The sequence below is a fragment of the Vicia villosa genome, unplaced genomic scaffold (assembly GCF_029867415.1).
Source record: "Vicia villosa cultivar HV-30 ecotype Madison, WI unplaced genomic scaffold, Vvil1.0 ctg.000451F_1_1_3, whole genome shotgun sequence".
Classification (NCBI taxonomy): domain Eukaryota; kingdom Viridiplantae; phylum Streptophyta; class Magnoliopsida; order Fabales; family Fabaceae; genus Vicia; species Vicia villosa.
In genome coordinates, this window is record NW_026705216.1 from 602,028 (window position 1) to 617,104 (window position 15,077).

The following is a 15,077-nucleotide window of genomic DNA, read 5'->3' on the forward strand; positions in this document are numbered from 1 at the left end:
CTTGTATGAGGCCCAAGCTTGAGGCTTTTTGATTGATTAATTAATATTATTGACTCTGGGAGATGACTCCATTGAGGATTAATTACAGGGTATTTTAGTATTCTGTACAAAGCCCAGAATTGAGGCTGACTCTATTTGGAGAGTGTTTATTTGATGGATTTTATTTGGTGTTCTGTACAAAGCCCAGAATTGAGGCTGACTCTACTGAGGGAGACTCTATTTATGTGCCTTGTACAAAGCCCAAGGTTGTGGCTGACTCTAGCTATGAAAAACATTATTTTCTGCCTTGTACAAAGCCCAAGGTTGTGGCGGACTCTTAAATAAATGAATTGAGTATGGATGACTATATGGGGAAAGATCCTAAGTGTTAGGAATCTTTGACACATGAAAGTATGGTTTATCTGCCTTGTACAAAGCCCAAGGTTGTGGCTACTGAATGATGAAGAACTCACTGGGGAGACTCTATTATCTGCCTTGTACAATGCCCAAGGTTGAGGCTGACTCTTGACAGGGGAGTTTTATTGTTTGGTGCCTTGTATGAAGCCCAAGGTTGAGGCTAACTGTTTTTGTTGGTTTTAACTCTACTGGAGATTAAAAAGACTGTTTTTCTTTGGAAGCTAACCCTTTCCAGGGATTTTGACTCAGCTGGTGAATTTGTCTATTAAAAGACTGACTTTTATCATGTTTTTGGAGGCTGACCCTTTCCAGGGGTTTTGACTCTTTTAGGGAAATTATCTCCTAAGAGAAATGAATATTTTTTTGACTTTTTATTAATTGACTTTGGAGGCTAACCCTTTCCAGGGATTTTTATTGAAATGAAGGAATGTGTGGAAGCTAACCCTTTCCAGGGATTTATTGAAATGGAGGTTGATTTTAATTGACTTTGGAGGCTAACCCTTTCCAGGGGTTTTATTGAAAATGAATGGCAGAAAGATTATCTAATGGAGACTTCTTGTTTAAAGCCCAAGATGAAGGCTGACTCAATGCTGAGGATGATCAAACATGGATCCTAGACTCTGCTAAGGAAGATTGATGAAGATAAGGGTGACAGAGACTGTCCATGTCTCTCATTCCAAAAGGTGTACTCAATGCAAAATTGAGACAAACTTAGCTTGTTTAAAGTCTGGTTTAAATTGGAAGAAACTCACCAGGGTAGGCTAAAAGGTGACTAAAGACCTGTTCCTATGTTTATAAGAAACCTGAGGGGTCCTTGTATACAAGCTCAAGAGGAAGCTGGAAATGCTTTTAAGAAGCCTGTGGGTCCTTGTACAAAGCCCAAGAGGAGGCTAATCGAGGGTCATCGAGGGTCCTTGTTATAGCACAAGAGAAAGTTATGTAGTCTTGAACTTATTTTGGCTCTAAGCAAATGGGTAAGAGGTTTCACCGGGAATAATTCCTCTTTGGGTGGATGTGTCCTATTATTTGGATTCTAAGGTTTTTGCCAAGATGTTTCACCGGGAATAATTCATCTTGGGGGTTTGAACTACAGATCTCTAATTAGGAAAGAGCCTTCACCGGGAAGACATTCTCAATCCTAGGCCATATTCCTATAATATATATATAGTTTAACTGTCCTAAGGTTTATACTCAAACGTAGTTCTAAACTAATATATATGCACAGTTTATATTTGACAGTAATTTAAATAAAGACTGTAAATTGAAAGCTTGTAAAGCCTAACCTGGATGGAGTGGAGGCCTTTGAAGAAGTATGTACAGAGCCTCAACAGTATTTTTTGTTGTTTTGTTGATAATAGTTGAATATATATATGATAAACAGTTAATGTTTTTTTTGAAAACAGAAGAAGTGAAGATGGACAAAGGTCACATAGGTATCTGAAGAGTTTCACCGGGAATAATGCCCTTCAAATACCAGAAGAATGTTTTGAAAATAGAAAGAAGATTTTGAAAATACAGTTTTGAAAACAAGCTAAGAAGAGAAGGTGTTTTGGGACTTACACTCTATTAGAGGCCCAGTACTTTACAGTACTGGTGTAAAAGCAATTGAAAATGATTTTGAATGATACAAGGTTTTGTTGTTTGAAAACCCTAATCATTTGATTTATTTGGAGATTGAAAACAGTTTTGAGAATTGACAAAAGTCAACTTAATTAAAGTAAAAATAAAGATTTTTTACTTAATTAAGACCTAAACAATTAGGGTTTTATCATGAACTTTATTTACAAAATGATTTAGGTTAAAACAAAGTGAAAATATGTATTAAAGTATTTAAGAAAACACCTAAAACATACTATTTTAAACCTAATTAAAATTCAAGAAATACATAATATTTTTATGATTTTTTTGATTATTCACAAAATAGGTATATTAAATGATAAGTTTGTGAAAAATGAAGTGAAAATAAATTAATTTGATAGGTTAAATAAATATGTGAAGTTTTGTGAGAAAATGAAAGAAATTGTGTGTAAAAAAATAGTTTTGGCCCTTGGAGGGTTTGAACCCACGCCCTCTAGGCCACACACTCAAAACAAACACCACTGAGCCAACGCGCGTGTGGTGATAGTGACTTGCCTTCATTTGGTTATGTTTCAAAACAAGTTGTAAATCCTTGAAAAATAAAAGAATCAAAAAAGTCTGGGGCGAGGGGGATTCGAACCCCAGACTTGAGGCATGATGATACTAAGGGCGTATGGGAGGCCACTAGGGCAAGTTTGTTCAGTCGTTAAGGGAATGCCTATCATTAAAAATAAAACAAACTTTGCTCAGAGATTTGAAAAATGGCGCCACCCTCCATCTTCGTCTTCAACCTCAAGCTCCATCAATTCAAATTTCTGAACTCTCTCAACTCTCAACCATTTGCAATGATGTAAACATGAAACTTGCTCTAAATTCACTCACGATTCTAAATATGTAACTAACATGAATTAATATTAACTACATCTAACTAATTTACCAGAAATCGTGAAGAACCCTAAAATTTCAAAATCAAATTAAATGACTATACTGCAAGATAAATGGATGATGATAGAGGGTTTTCAATCCTCTGATGATGCTGAACAAGATAGAATCGAGCTATTTCACAAAGAGTACTTAAATTAGAGAAGTGAGGTTCAGGAACTTACCTCTGAAAATGGAGGTCGTGAGGATGATTGAGAGCACCTGGGCTTGAATGAATGATCTCAATAGCTTCCCTGAGACTCAATGATGCTAACTGAATGCTTGTTGGAGCTTGAATCCTCCTGAATTGCTCTATGGTCCTCCCTCGATTTCAGCTTCAAGTGAACATGGAGGGTGTTGATTCTTGAGTTACAGATGAGCTGCAGCCATCTGGTTAGCTTCACTATGACCTGAGGAGTGTGCCTGGATGATTGGCTTGGCTCAGAACCTCCTGAATTACTCCATGGACCTCCAACTGCAAATGCTCCAAAGTGAGAGCAACAATGGTGTTCCTCCACTTACAGAAGTGATCCAGGTGCTTGGATCACCTCAAATGACCTCCCTTGAGATGTTAGAATGCTTACTTTCCAAAGATGAGCTCTGGTTTGAAGAAAACGATTCTTCTTGCCAAAGAACTTTGAAAAACAATAAGCATGAGAAGAGAAAGAGAAAGCAAGGAATTGAGTTGCTTTGGTGTGGTTTCTGAATGAGAATGAGGCCTTTATTTATAGGGAATTGGTTCAGAGTAATTGATCATAGTAAGCTTGCTTAATGAGGTGAGTTTGGTTTCTTAGCCATGAAGAAAGTTTGAAAATATCCCAAATGCAATGATGCATTTTCGGGCTAGCTTCCCCAACCATTGATCTTGCATGATCTTAGGGAACATTTCTGATTCAGAGGAGAGTTCTAATTGGCTTAGAGCAAGATTCCTTGATGATTCACCATTTGCCATAAATTCAAAAATGCAATCATTACATAATCACATGCCTTTGTTTTTGGGAATCTTCTCTAATCCTTATGCAATGATGAATTTGAATGTATGGCATGTCTTCAGATGTATTAGAGGTCGTGTAGCATCATTTAGTGAAGCAAAATGCACAAAATTGCAAAGTTTCAAATTGTACATGACCTATAATTTCACTTCATGAGGCCAACTTTGAACAAGCATAACTCCTAGATCAAATTGAATTTGGAGAAGGTTGAACACAATTTGGAAAGCCCTAAACATCTACTTCAAATCATTAGTTTATGTCTTCTTCAGAATCATTTGGGAAATTTGTGAAAAATGAGCCCAAAGTTGGATGAAAACTAGGTTAAAACACTTAGAAAAATTTCTAAGTGTTTATGACCTAAACTTCAAAATTTCCAAAACTTCATAAATGGTTGATCTTTTGAAAAAAGTTCCTTTGTAAGATGTTGTTTTATTTTGCAAGATCTACAACTTTCATGTTGGAAGTTTTTTGAGTTGTGTAGGTGAAATTTTGAGTTCTCACCATGCCTTCAAAAACCCTAATTCCCGACTTTTCGCTCCTTGATGAATTTCTTTGAATTTCTTTGGTCAAATGACTTTGACATCCATATATTGATGATATTGATCTTTGAAAGTCATTTTTTGACCAAAAACCTTAAAAGTCAATGATGATCCTTCACAGTTGACTTTTTCCTGATAAAGTGAATTTTTGGGCTTTTTGTGTAGAAACAAGATCTTTTCCTCAAATGAATGATGTAAATGGATTATATTGAGGTAGTAGAGATTCTTGAATCATGTCTTGAGTTTTGGATTCATGCCCTGATTAAAAGTCAACTATCTTGGTGAATTAGGTCAAAACCCTAATTTGTCGACCATGTGAAAATAATGACTGTAGACTTTGAATTGAAGTGTGATGTCCAGTAGATCTTGTAATATGAGTTATTTGAAGATGATTGATGTCTTTGAATGGTTACCTGAGGCTTTTTAGGGTTTCCCAAAAGTGATCCCTGATTTTAGTCCTTGATAGGCTCAAAACCCTAGTCTGGTGACCTGAGTAAACCTGTACTCATATGACTGGATGTCTAATCAATCATAGATGAGAAAAGTGAAATCTTTGAGCCTCATGATTGTATTAGGGACTAATCCTTGTATTGATTGATCCTTTGCCTGAGCTTTCCTGTCTTTGAGCATCCTCGATTGGATACCAGATGGAGAAGTGACTGCTCTGGGAACTTGTCTTGACCTGATGAAAAATCCTGAAGATATGCCATCTCAGGGGGGTCAAAAATTAGGGTATGACACAAAGGTAATTCAAATGTATTTTCAAATCATTAACCATATCAAGAAACATTCCAACGTCTATAATCAAGCTTCTTCAAGACTCACTTATGCAAGTGTAATACGGTGAACTGACTTTATTTGAAAATGTCGCGGTTAAGCAAGAGTCGCCACCGACTTTTATTTTATCCAATTTTTAGGAAAGGCTAAAAGAACAGGAAAAGACCTCTTAAAAAAGATTTTGAGTTCGGGGGGTAAGTTATACAAAGGGAAGGTGTAAGGCACCCTTTGTATCCATGGTTTTCCATGGGCTCTTAATTGCTTAACTTACTTGTTCGTTTGAATTGTTTGAAAAGATTTTGAATAAGTTTGAAGAAGAACTTTAGCTTGTAAATAAGCGTAGTCTTTTTGAATTTGATTTGAAAAGGAGGTGTGAAAAGTAACTTGAATTTTAGAGCAAGCAATTAGTAGCAACTACCCTAAGTTTTGAAATTTGTTCTTTTAGCTTTTCGGGCGAAAGGGTCTATCCATACCATGAGAAGGCAGGAAGTCTTTCAATTGGATGTTGAAGGGTCATCGACTTATCGTTCGCCATAAGACTATACCTTGCCATAAAGAGGGCAGGTAGTCTAAGGGAAGGATATAATAGTCATTTAATCTTTAGGCAACAGGCGAGGATACCTTAGCAACTGGGACAATCATCTTTATAAGGCAACCTCGAGGGAGTTTCAATAAATTTAAGGCAACATTGCTTTAGGTATCCTCAGAATCGAGAGACTTGACTATTTAGTATACTTAGAGGCAACAGGCAACAATTAAGGCCACAGTATAAGGCAACAAAGAAACGAGAGGGATTACCCTAAAGGTGTGTGGGTGCACAATCACGTGGTTAACTTCGATTACATTTATCTTGTAAAGTTAGTCTAGATTCAGTTCATGGTTTGCACTCCCTAATTTACTAACCACGCAGTTAAAATAAAATAAAGGCAAAAATAAAAGTTCCTACGCTATTACAATAAACACCTGTATGCGGAAATTTAAAGGCAGAAATATAAATCTAAATTATTACAATAAACACCTACAGGGAAAATAGAGACAAAATATAGAAGGAATACAATACTATTGCAAGAATTAAACAGGCAAGGCAAATGGCATAAGACAAACCCTAGTGGGGCAAAGTTACCCATAATTAATAGAATGTGCCAGCAATGCAAGGCAGAAATTAAAATAAATAAATAATTACAATTAAAGGCACAAATTTAAATAAAGGCAGAAGGCGGAATTAAAAGGAAAAACTTTAAATGGCAAGAATATTAAACAGAAGCATTCGACAATCACATAATATGAGATGAGAAGAGAATTTGCGCATAAAAGAAATTCAATGTTTGATTACAAAAGGCAAACCTAAGCCTTAAAAGTCAATGGCTAGAAACTAGAAACTTAAGGGTAAAATCCTAGTTGACGGACAACACCTACCTAACGTGTCATTTTTAAAGGTTAAGGTTACTGATAAAACCTAAAAATAATTAATTTATTATTGTTAGCCTAAAAATACTAATTTTTATAAACCTAAGTCTAAAGATTAAATTATAATTAAACCTAAAGTTAAGTTAATTATTCTAAACTAAAACTCTAAATTAAAATTAAATTAAATTATTAATCTAAAAATAAAAATTGTTATAAAAAGGTTTTTAAGAGTTTTTATAAAAAAACTAAAAAAGAACTATGTTAAAACTAAATTATTTTACTTAAAAGAGAAAAGAAAAGATTATATAAAAATAAGTAAAAAAAACCTGGTGGGAGGTGTGAGCAGCAAGGGGAGGCGTATGGCCCAGAAAAATCCATTAGGCCCAGTTGCAAAGAATCCAACGCAGGTGATTCGGTACAGCGAACTCCTTAGGACGCATCATAGAACGCATCGTACGGATCCTTAGATCTTGATTGAGAACAATCCAGCGGTCATTCACGAGGGTGCATTATAGTCCTTCATAGGCGCGCTGTATTGAATCTATAAGAAAGAAAACATAAATAAAATAGTTGCAAACAATGGGTTCGAACCCAGGTCTGCACACTTACCAAATTCATGCGCTGGCCATCTGAGCTGGTTTTGTTCCTTAATTATATAACCACTCAATATAAATATAATAGAAATAATGTAAAGAAACTGAAAAGTCAAAATACAAACCAGAGTGGGACCCTCATGTTCATGCGTCGCCCAATCATATTTGGAGAGAGCAAACAAGACTATTGACCAGCCATTCAGACTGGGCCACGTGCGCGAGATGAGACAAACATGGTTGACCAGCGACTAACACCATGCCTCGCGTTTGGTCAAGACTCTGCACTTACTATTCATCATCTTCTCCGCCTCACCTGCGGATTTTGTTGTAAGTTTAGCCATGGAATTACCTGCGAATTTTGCTATGATTCCCCATGGTTTTTCCTGCAATCTTGGAACCTGAAAAACACCACAAATAAATAGCAAAGACTGACCCTACTCCCCTAAATCGGACCTCCTGAGTCCATTGGTGGTGTTGGATTTGTCTATAACGACTTGCAAGTATGAAAACAAAACCCAACAACCTTCATGCCCTAACAATGGTGGATTTTGTTCTAGGCCATGAAGCTTTGATCCAAGGGTCCAAATCTCTTCTAATATGTGTCAGAAACTCAATTAAACCATTAGTTTGGATTGGAATACAAATACATGCAAAAACTAAAAATCAAAATATGAAAGAATATGCAAATCGTGAAATACATGTTTTAAGCATTATATGGCTTATCCTACGGTGCATTCTCACCTTATATTACCTCCACAATTGATTGGAACGATTGTTTTGACCTGGAACTTTTTGAATAAAGAAAACAAACCTTGCACCTTCCTTTGACATTTTTGCTCTTTAAAACCCTAATGTTTCTCCACCAAATTTCGTCCTTTTGCAATGCTGAATGGACATGTATATATATGTGAAAGAATTAGGTCAATGGTTTAGGAAATATATCATATAATTTAGAGAAAAGACTTTGATTGAAAATTTGAATGATTTCTTTCTATTTTTGTCTCAATATTGATTCAATATTTTCCAATCACATTCACCACGAATTTTTCATCAAAATAATCATATTTGAATGATTGGATTTGATTGTGAATATTAATCTTTGATTTAAACCAATTATTTCATATTTTACATGATTTATTAGTATTTAAATGAATTAAAATTCAAATAAATAAAATAATTAATTTAAGGATGTTTATAAAGCCCATAGGCACGATTGGGATCCATTGTCTAGGCCCATTAGTCTAAAAACACCAAATTATGCAATTAGAGTTTTGTGTTTTTCTTGAGAATTGACCAACTTCTGAGCCTCGTATCTCCTTTAATTTTTATCATATGACCATGTTCTAGGACTTTTTAGAAACCTCAAGATGTCCTCTACAAGCTACTTTGGAACATATTTTGAATTTGAGGATTTTATCTTGAAGATATGGCTCCTGGAAGAAAACAGCTTTTTGCGAGCTTCTAGAAGGACCTGTAATGTATTGGCTCATATCTCTTATGCGGGAGCATTTCTTGACCTTGAGCCCAACGTCAAAGTTGTAGAGAATGAAATTTCCTTGAGAATAGGCTTTGGTTGGGGAATTTCTGATAAAGTATGAGAGAGATATGATCAGTAAAAGTTGGGTTGACTTTTAGTTCAAAACCCTAAACAGAACCTTTGACTTTGGTCAATTTATGATCTTTCCTTGATGAATCATGATCAATACTTGATAAAATGATGAATGATATTTCAAAATATTGATGTTGACCAAAAATCAGGAGTTTTGACTGTGGTTTGACCATAGTTTGACTTTTAGGTCAAATTTGTCGACTGTTGTCCATTTGAGCAGTTGACTGATCAAACTTGGGAGTCAGAGCTTGAAACTTGGCATGAGGATCCTTTGAGGCATGTGAGAATCCATGAGGTCCACTTGAGGGGTCAGAACCTTCTTCTTGTCAAACCCCATAGTTCCTTCTTACTTTTGTGCTAGGATTTGGAAGATCCTCTTAAAGTCAAGCTCAGCTATGAGTGCCTCAGTTGACTGATCAAACTTGGGAGTCAGAGCTTAAACCCCATAGTTCCTTCTTACTTTTGTGCTAGGATTTGGAAGATCCTCTTAAAGTCAAGCTCAGCTATGAGTGCCTCAGTAGGTAGGATCTTTAACTCTGGAGGATTTTGATTATGAACTCCCAAAGACTCCTCCATTTGAATCTCTACTCTAAACCCTCATTAAAGAGCGAAAAAGGGCGAACAAGAAGATCATCTTTCTGGCACGAAAACTTGCTCAGTTACCACTTCCATCAGAGTTGTTCAATGATGGTGATAGGGACACAAAGTGGTCTTCACTTGTTTGCATGTTTGTTTTATTTTCCTGTTACTTATCTATATCTTTTTGTTGCATCTGTCTTTCCCTTTATAACTGAATTATCTTGATGATTAATGAATTATTTTGCTTTTGAAAAATTGAATCTATGTTTTCCTCTTTATTTGAATTTCCTGATCTATGTGCTTGATTTATTACCTTATCTGTTTATATTTTCTTGCTATTTTGATAATATGTCAAAGGGGGGAAAGTATACTCTTAAGGGGAGTATGGTATCTTTATATTTATCATAGAGAGTTTAACCACTCTAATCCTTTACCTTTGTTCCTTTGTTTATCCACCTCCTTGAGAGATAATTCGTCATCATCAAAAAGGGGAGAGTGTAGATCTATGTGCTTGCAGGTACAATGATCTCAATGGTCTAAATTTATGATCAAGATGGTCAAGTTATATTGATTATAAGATCAATATGTCAAATCCAATCTCTTAAGGACGTCACCTAATGACAAGTGGCATTTGGTGAAATCCTTTATGATCTCTAGTCAAGCAGTCCTTGTTGATGGTGTCTACCAAGAAGTCTTATCAAGCCTTGTTAGATAGAAGAAGTCATGTCATATATGAAGTGATAAAACAATGATGAATCAAACAATGAATCTTGAAGCTTAGAAGGTTGTGAAATAGAGGAAGTATGAAATCTCACCCGGTCTATGTCTGAGTGGTCAAAGTATTGTAACGATACTAGAATAATTCTCAAATTACTAAGACAATACTCACACTCACTTAAAAGTGTTTTAACCTCTCTAAATTTTCTAAAACACCTTAAAACATTTAAAGGAACCATCAAGGTGCTTGTGGAATTGACCAAGGATGTTCCTAAACATTTAGGAAGCTTGTGCATATTGTCTAATAGATTAAGACCCTTAGCCAATTGATTAGAGCAAGGCATAAAGCTTTTTAATCGATTAAGGAAACTCGTGATTAATTAAGACATGGGATTTGTAGGTTTCCTTTTTGTGAATTAGGGTTGTCTTATTTTGAAGCTCATAATCGATTACCCCATGGTATAATTGATTATGACATTTAAAGGCCCATGAATCTTTTTCCTTTTTAACCATATTTTTCACGCATAGATAGAGGGTGTAGATGCTTTTGATTGGCTGTATTTTTTGGTAAAACAAATAGTGTCTGTATCATGTCAAACCTGGTGTCATGATATGCATTGTTTTTGAAGTTTTTCTTGTGCAGGCTTTTACCTGATGTCAAGACCGATGTCATGACATCCGAAGCTGATGTGTTTTATTATGTTCTCAGCATGGTTGTTTGATCTGTTAAAACTTTGCGCGCCTCTTTTGGAAACTTTGGATATTGAGTTGTTTCAGAACAACGTTATGCGATGTTTATTCATAGGATCTTTGTTTTATGGAAATGGTTTTAAATTGTTTTAAAACTAATATTGGATCCAAGGCCCAGCTGCTGCAAGGTTATTTATAACATTTGAAGAAGCTGCTGTATGGGGTGGTTTTCGTTAGGGTTTGCCGTCAAGAAGTTGGTTGTGTTTTTTTCGTTTGTGTTGTAGTTTTCATGTAAGCCAAACAATCATGATGATGATTGTCTTGGTCTAGGTGTTTTGTTTTGTGTTGTAAGAAGTACTCAAAGCTTCTAAGCAAGAGTACTATTGTACTTGATCAAAGCTTTTAAGCAAGATCAAGTTGTGTTTTGAAGAGTGTCTTCTTTTGTTTTTCATCTGTTAGTTCTTCATCACTGCTGTGATTGAGGGGGAGTGAGTAGGAGCTCTGGTCTAGCGGTTTAGATTGAAGTTGCATTGGGTAGATATTAAGTGAAAGGCGTAATATTGAGTTGTATTACCTTGAATTAATATTACTTATAGTGGACTTCCTCCCTGACTTGGTAGCCCCCAGATGTAGGTGTGTTTGCACCGAACTGGGTTAACAATTTTCCTGTGTTGTTTTTCTGTTTGCACTTTGTTCATTTGTTTAAAAACATTCAGATAGTGATGTCGTGACATCCTGTAAGACATCGCGTGTCTGAGTCCAGAATTTCAATTGGTATCAGAGCAGGCACCCTGCCTGTTTTTACTGGGTGAGATCTAGGGAAAGTATTTTCTGGTTCGATGGACAAAGAAGGTGGTGGATTTATAATGAGACCACCCATTCTGGATGGCTCTAATTATGATTATTGGAAACCTCTCATGGTGGCTTTTCTGAAATCCGTGAACAGCAAAGCATGGAGAGCTGTGAACAAAGGATGGGAACATCCTGTTATTACTGATAAAGATGGCAACAAAACTCTTAAACCAGAGGAAGATTGGGACAAAGATGAAGAGGCATTGGCGCTTGGCAACTCTAAAGCTCTAAATGCTTTATTTAATGGAATTGACAAAAATATATTCAGACTAGTTCACCAGTGTGAACTAGCCAAAGATGTCTGGGATATCCTAAAGACTACTCATGAGGGCACCTCCAAAGTGAAGATGTCAAGACTTCAACTGCTAACTACAAAATTTGAAAATCTAAGGATGAGGGATGATGAAAGTATTAAGGATTTTCATATGAATTTACTCGATATTGCTAACACCTCAGGAGCTTTGGGAGAAAAAATGTCTGATGAAAAGTTGGTGAGGAAAATCCTTAGATCCCTACCTAAGAGATTTGATATGAAAGTTACAGCTATAGAAGAGGCACAGGATATCAGCAAAATGAAGGTAGAGGAGTTAATTGGATCCCTTCAAACCTTTGAGATGGGAATCAATGAAAATTCTGAAAAGAAGAACAAAAGCATAGCTTTTGTGTCCAACTCTCAAGAAGAGGTTAAGGAAAGTAGAGAAGAGAATGTATCTGAATCTATAGCTATGCTTGGTAAACAATTCAACAAAATTATGAGAAGGATGCATCAGAAGTCAAGACCTAATGTCCAGAACATCTCATCTGACATCAATAGATCTTATGACTCTGGCAGAGGAGTTAAACCAGAAGAAAAGTACAACCACAACAAAGGGATCCAATGTCATGGATGTGAAGGGTATGGACATATTAGAGCTGAATGCCCTACTTATCTCAAGAAACAAAAGAAAGGATTGTCAGTCTCCTGGTCTGATGAAGATTCTGAGAGTGATTTTGAAGAAGAATCAGCCAAACATGTCACAGCCCTTACTGGAGTGTGCAATTCTGATGAAGATGCTAGTGAAGATGAGCTAACCTTTGAAGAACTGGCAATTTCATACAGAAAGCTGTGTATCAGAAGTGCTGAAGTATGTCAACAAGGTGAAAAGCAGAAGAAATACATAGCCCAGTTGGAAGCTAATAACAAAGAGCTTAATGAAACTATATCTGAACTGAATGGTGAAATTATCCTGCTACAATCCAAACTTGATCAGATGTCAAAATCAGTAAAAATGTTGAACAGTGGCACGGATATGTTGGAGGAGATCTTGCAGGTTGGAAAAAGTTCAAGAGATATGTCTGGTATAGGATTTGTTGGTGCAAAGAAAAATGTCCAAGATAGTAGCAGAACTAAACCTGAAGCTGAGATGTTGAAGCCGATGTCAAAACATGTGACTCAACATCACGAGAAAGGTAAAATGAAGAGAAAGTTTCAAAGATGGAGATGTCATTACTGTGGAAGATTTGGACACATTAAGTCTTTTTGCTTCAGACTATATGGATATCCAGATCAAACTCCTTCTTACAAACCTAAGCAGATCATGCCCATCCAGAAGCAACAATGGAAACCTAAAAGTATGGCTTTAATAGCCCATACATCTCTTAGAGTTTCAGCCAAAGAAGACTGGTATTTTGATAGTGGATGTTCCAGACACATGACTGGAATCAAAAATCTGCTTGTTGATATCAAGAGTCATTCTACTAGTTATGTAACCTTTGGTGATGGAGCTAAAGGAGAAATCAAAGGAGTTGGAAAATTAGATTGTTCAGGAGTGCCAAATTTAGAAGGTGTTTTGTTGGTCAAAGGCCTGACTGCCAATCTCATAAGCATCAGTCAACTCTGTGACCAAGGATACCAAGTCAACTTCACCAAAGCTGAGTGTGTGGTTATTAATGAAGAAAAGGAAGTTGTAATGAGGGGTGTCAGATCCAAAGATAACTGCTACTTGTGGGTGTCTCATGAATCCAGCTATTCTACTGTTTGTTCTAAAGAAGAAGAAGCAAAGCTGTGGCACCAAAAACTTGGGCACCTTCATCTAAGAGGTATGAAAAGAATTATTTCTCTGGAAGCTGTAAGAGGAATTCCTAAGCTACAAATTGATGAAGGAAAAATATGTGGTGAATGTCAGGTAGGAAAACAAACCAGGATGTCACATCCAAAGGTTAAACATCTGACTACTTCCAGAGTTCTTGAACTTCTACATATGGACTTGATGGGACCAATGCAAATAGAAAGTCTTGGAGGAAAGAAATATGCTTATGTGGTTGTGGATGACTACTCCAGGTACACTTGGGTAAACTTCATCAGAGAAAAGTCAGATGTGTTTGATGTTTTCAAGGACCTATGTCAAAGAATTCAAAGAGAAAAAGAAAATGGTGTTGTGAGAATTAGAAGTGATCATGGAAAGGAATTTGAGAATCAAAAGTTTGCTGAGTTCTGCTCCTCTGAAGGAATACATCATGAATTCTCTTCCCCTATTACTCCACAGCAAAATGGGGTTGTTGAAAGAAAGAATAGAACTATTCAAGAATCAGCAAGAGCCATGATCCATGCTAAGAATCTTCCTATCTACTTCTGGGCTGAAGCCATGAATACTGCTTGTTATGTCCATAATAGAGTTACCTTAAGAAAAGGAACCTCTACCACCCTGTATGAGATCTGGAAGGGAAGAAAACCCACTGTCAAATACTTCCATGTGTTTGGTAGTAAGTGTTACATTCTTGCTGATAGAGATCACAGGAGGAAGATGGATCCCAAGAGTGATGAAGGAATCTTTCTGGGCTACTCTACAAACAGTAGAGCTTATAGAGTATTCAACTCAAGAACCAAAATAATAATGGAATCCATAAATGTTGTGGTTGATGATGTTCACAATCAAGCAGATGTCACAGAAGATGTCGGAACATTCTGGGATCTTACAGCAGAAGGTTCTACAAGAGAAGATGATTGCAGTCCCACTACCACAGAAGCTGAGACTGAACCCCCTAACAAGAGTCCTTCTATAAGAATTCAGAAAGATCATCCTAAAGATCTTATTATAGGAGATCTCAACAGTGGAGTTATTACAAGGTCAAGAGAAGTTGTCTCAAACTCTTGTTTTGTGTCAAAAATTGAACCTAAAAATGTCAAGGAAGCATTAACAGATGAGTTCTGGATTAATGCCATGCAGGAAGAACTAGGCCAGTTTGAAAGAAATGAAGTATGGGAGCTGGTACCAAGACCTAAAGATACTAATGTCATTGGAACTAAATGGGTTTACAAGAACAAGTCAGATGAACTGGGAACTGTTATCAGAAACAAAGCAAGGCTAGTTGCTCAAGGATACACCCAAGTTGAAGGAATTGACTTTGATGAAACCTTTGCTCCTGTAGCCAGACTTGAGTCAATTAG